The sequence below is a fragment of the Nicotiana tabacum genome, chromosome 16 (genome assembly GCF_000715075.1).
Source record: "Nicotiana tabacum cultivar K326 chromosome 16, ASM71507v2, whole genome shotgun sequence".
NCBI classification, from domain to species: domain Eukaryota; kingdom Viridiplantae; phylum Streptophyta; class Magnoliopsida; order Solanales; family Solanaceae; genus Nicotiana; species Nicotiana tabacum.
Genome location: NC_134095.1, coordinates 145,205,789 through 145,211,388, shown reverse-complemented (window position 1 = coordinate 145,211,388; position 5,600 = coordinate 145,205,789).

Here is a 5,600-nt window from a genome sequence, read left to right as displayed (position 1 = left end):
TATTTTAGAGACTAATTTTAGTAGAAAAATGTAGTCATTTTAGGATTGTCCATTTAAAAAATAAATGAGATGAGCCTCGCCTAGTAAAACGTATAGATTGCGGGGCCCTCACAAATGTATGTATTAATTACTTAGAACTCGGGATCGGCCGCTTAGCAAAATTCACGGCTTTTTTCAAAATAACCACGCGCTAGTCGTTTTAGGCACGCATTCTAATAATCTTACCTTCTTAAACTCGGGTGTGCATTTTATGCGACTCAAATCCAAATACCAAAACATTGAATAAAATGTGTTCCGGATTGCGGGTGCATTTCATGTGACGCAATCCAAAGACATGTTTTAAACGATGTTCACATTCTAAAAATAAATAAATAAAAAATAATAATAATAAAAATAAAAGCGGCTAAAAGTTAAAATTCGCACATAGGTTCAACATGTATTAAATCAGATAATCAAGCCGAATATGACAGTTGAGCGACCGTGCTAGAACCAAGGAACTCGGGAATGCCTAACACCTTCTCCTGGGTTAACAGAATTCCTTATCCGGATTTCTGGTTCGCGGACTGTAATACAAAGTCATTCTTTTCCTCGATTCGGGATTAAATCAGTGACTTGGGACACCATAAATCTCCCAAGTGGAGACTCTGAATTAAATAAACAAATCCCGTTTCGATTGTCCTTTAATTGGAAAAACTCCCTTCACCCCTTGCGGGGACGAAAAAAGGAGGTGTGACAGCTCTGGCGACTCTGCTGGGGAGAGTATTACTGTTTAATAATTGGAATAAGAGGAAAATGACATAAGTTGGTCTTTAGTGAATCAGCTTGGCAAAACGGGTTAATTCATTAGCTATGAAGGTTTTAATATGGTCAACAGTAGGTTAATCATGAATAGGTAGCTAAATTTATTTAATGCGTGATTTGAGTTCAAACAAGACTAGATAATGTTTAAGTTTAATCAACTTTCTAATAAGCTTTAGTAATTATGGTTAAATCTAGTTTTAAATGGTTGTGAATAATAAATTCCAATAGTTTTTATATAACAATGCGAGCTTCAATCTAGCTATATTTGATTTCTTTTGAATATTAGTTGTCGAATTTCTTATTTTATTTTTAATTGAATTTTTTTTAGTAAAATTCCTTTCCACTAATACTTGTTTTAATCTAGCAATTAGTATATTAGGTTTTCTTAATTTTTTTTGAAAGCTCCTAATTAATTAGGATTTTCTTTATTTATTTTAGAGACTAATTTTAGTAGAAAAATGTAGTCATTTTAGGATTGTCCATTTAAAAAATAAATGAGATGAGCCTCGCCTAGTAAAACGTATAGATTGCGGGGCCCTCACAAATGTATGTATTAATTACTTAGAACTCGGGATCGGCCGCTTAGCAAAATTCACGGCTTTTTTCAAAATAACCACGCGCTAGTCGTTTTAGGCACGCATTCTAATAATCTTACCTTCTTAAACTCGGGTGTGCATTTTATGCGACTCAAATCCAAATACCAAAACATTGAATAAAATGTGTTCCGGATTGCGGGTGCATTTCATGTGACGCAATCCAAAGACATGTTTTAAACGATGTTCACATTCTAAAAATAAATAAATAAAAAATAATAATAATAAAAATAAAAGCGGCTAAAAGTTAAAATTCGCACATAGGTTCAACATGTATTAAATCAGATAATCAAGCCGAATATGACAGTTGAGCGACCGTGCTAGAACCAAGGAACTCGGGAATGCCTAACACCTTCTCCTGGGTTAACAGAATTCCTTATCCGGATTTCTGGTTCGCGGACTGTAATACAAAGTCATTCTTTTCCTCGATTCGGGATTAAATCAGTGACTTGGGACACCATAAATCTCCCAAGTGGAGACTCTGAATTAAATAAACAAATCCCGTTTCGATTGTCCTTTAATTGGAAAAACTCCCTTCACCCCTTGCGGGGACGGAAAAAGGAGGTGTGACAGCGTGCAACCCGATCCAACATAACATTATCGCGGCGTGCAACCCGATCTGTACATTAATATACCTTTAGCAACAACCATACCAAGAGTCACAGCAAGGGATCAACAAATAACTACACTATCCCGGCAAGGGATTCGACAGTAAAAGTAAATACGTCCTAGCAAGGGAGAAACAGCTAAAACCAATCTTAACCCAACATATAACCATCTCAACTAACACCAATACTCTATCGTAAGTAATTTCCACGAAAACAATCTTAATCCTTGCTCGATACCGAGAATCATCAATTAAAGCATCCGTAGTATCATTTAAGAACACAATAAATTGCAATTTAAGACTCACGGTCATGCTCAAAACCGACGTATAGATACTCGTCACCATGCCAATACGTCGTACTCAACAAGAAGCAAATAGCAAATAGGACACAACTCATAATCTCTCAAGCTAAGGTTAGACCGAACACTTACCTCGAACTTCCACGGCTAACTCAAGCCTCAAACACCGCCTTCCTTTTGAATTTGACTCCAAATCAATTGTATCTAGACATAATCGACTTAATAACATCAATAAACTCTAAACAATCCAATTCCAATGCTTAATTATAGCTTTCTCATCATTCTTCCCAAAAAGTCAAAAATTGACCCCGGGCCCGCTTGGTCAAAACACGAGGTTCGAACCAAAATCCGATCACCCATTCACCCACGAGCCCGAATATATATTTTGTTTTGAAATTCGACCCCAAAACGAGGTCAAATTCCCAAATAATCAAAAAGCCCTAACTCTACCCAAATCCCTAATTTTCTACCCTTAATCTCATGTTTTTATATTTAGAAATCTTGTGGGTATTGATAAAAATGGAAGAAAACGAGCGTAGCATTACATACCTATGAAGCTATGGTGAAATTCCCCTTCAAAAATCGCCCAAGAGGTGTGGAGAAGATGAAGTTTATGAAAAATGGTAGAAATCCCGTAATGTATTATGTTTTTGGAACTTAAAATAACTAGGCGAATTTGGTCTTCGCGTTCGCGACAGGCTCATCGCGAACGCGATGTGCTAGGCCTGAGAGACCTTCGCGTTCGTGTAAATGGGCTCGCGTTTGCGGAGCATTAACTCCTCGAGCCATCGCGTTCGCAGCCAGAAGGTTGCGTTCGCATAGGGTATAATATCCCTCCCCATGCCCAGGCTCATAAGCCTTCGCGTTCGCGTTACCAGGCCCGCGTTCGCGAAGGGAAGACCCCCCAAAGCTTTGCGTTCGCGACCTGGGTCACGCGTTCGCGTAGAAGTAAATATCCTTCAGCATGAATAACTCATCGTTTTCGCGAGTGTCCTCTCACGAACGTGAAGAAGAAAATACCAGCACACTAGAACAGAAAAAACCTGCAACTTTTATGAGTTCAAAAACCTTCCGAAAAACATCCGAAACTCACCCGAGCCCTCGGGGCTCCAAACCAAACATGTGTACTAACTCAAAAACATCATATGAACTTATCCATGTGATTAAATCACCAAAATAATCCCTTAAACAACGAATTAAACCACAAAATCAATGAAATATTTCAAAACTTCTTAAAACATCAAATTTTGCATTTAAGGTCCGAATCACGTCAAATGACATTCGTTTCTTACCAAACTTCACAGAATTATCTTAAATCACATATAAGACCTATACCGGGTGCCAGAACCAAATATACATGCCCGATACCAACATGTTCTAATCAAAATTAATTTCCAAATCCTTTAAATAATTTTGGAAAATAATTTTCTTTAAAAAATTCATTTCTCGGGCTTGGGACCTCGGAATTCGGTTCCGGGCATACGCCCAAGTCCCATATTTTCCTACGGACCCTCTAGAACCATCAAATCACGGGTCTAGGTCCGTTTACCCAAAACGTTGACCGAAGTCAAATTAATTCATTCTATAGTTAAAATTTATCATTTTTCATAGATTTTCACATATAAGCTTTCTGGCTACGCGCCTGAATTGTGCACGCAAATTGAGGTAATGCTAAAAGAGGTTTTTAAAGACTTGGAATGCAGAATTTTATTTTAAAATAAGTGATGACCTCTTGGGTTATGACACTAAAACAAGCACCCAAACAATGACATGCGAAATTTGACCAAACAATGATGTCAAATGGTTTTAAGATAAATGAATGTGATAAATGTGTGTACATTAAAAATGTTCCAAATCACATAGTCAATATTTGCTTATATATGGATGATATGCTGATAATGAGTAATGATATTGCCAAAATAAATGCGACTAAGCATATGCTAACTACCAAGTTTGATATGAAAGACTTGGGAGTTGCCGATTTAATTCTGGGTATTAAGATCCATAAAACTCCTAAAGATCTTGGCATTGTCACAATCTCATTACATTATGTCACGCCCTAAAATTACGTGAACGACACTCGATACTCTACTCGGCCTAAGTGAACCATCTCATAAATTAATACTCATTTATATTCCTAATAAGGGGATGATAAAGTCTCTTCAGATATAATCATTTTAAGATATAAAACAAAACATAAATAAGGTCTTTAAGTAACTATTTTCCTTTGAAAGAAAACTTCATAGAAATTTCATTCATGCATGCCATACGAGTAATCATAGGATTACAACCCAAAAATGAATAGGCAAAATACATACTTTACCCATCGACCTTGTACCCAAATCTCTCTTACACACCTCTTAAATACGGAAATAATATTACACACCAAAACTTTTAAAGATGTGTCAATTACATACCACTTCGGTGTTTGACCACATTTGCTCAAAGCTTGTTCTTACATGCGCCAAACAACATCTAACACGTGTCAAATCGAGGACAAAAAAAAAGAAAAACTGAAAAAACCTCTGCAACCCCTCCCCCAACCCCCTCTTCTCATCTTCTCAAAGAAAACAAATACAGAAAAGAACTCCCCCCCTCTTCATCTTCCTAACCCCATCATCTTCTCCATCACCACCATACTACCACCAACTCTTCCACTACAAGATCCTTCTTCTATAACTATAGATTCAATTCTTTGCTGATTTTTAACAACATTCATCACAAATCCTTATACAAATTTCAAATTCAAGCTCAAACCCAAAGCTTCAAACTTGTTAATGGTATTTTTTGAATTTTATCAAAATTAATTACCTAAGTAAAGTTTTACTCAACAATAATCACGAATTCAAACTAATTTTCTAGGTCATGGAACACCAAAATCAACAAGGCCCGATTGAATTTTCAAGCTTTATTAAAAAGTCAATAATGGTGATTTTTACAATACACAATAGCTCCTATGTTATTTTTTTTCTTTTCTTCTTAGTTATGGGGTTGGAGAGACGAAATACGAGGTGATAGATAAAACTAGAATGAGGATTGGGGACGATGACGAACCGGAGGGGGGGGGGGGAAGGGAGGAGAGAAAAACTAGGTCTTGGGGTTGGGGAAGAAGACATGGGTTATATTTTTTTCTTTAATTTAAAGGAAATAGTTAAAAAAGGGAAAAATTAAAAAAAAAACTTAATTTCAGGTGAATTTTTTAGTTTTCACGCGCCTCTTTTATGTGTAATACACACGTGTGACACATGGCAAAAGAGGTGTGTAATTGATACACTTTTAAAAGTTTTGGTATGTAATACT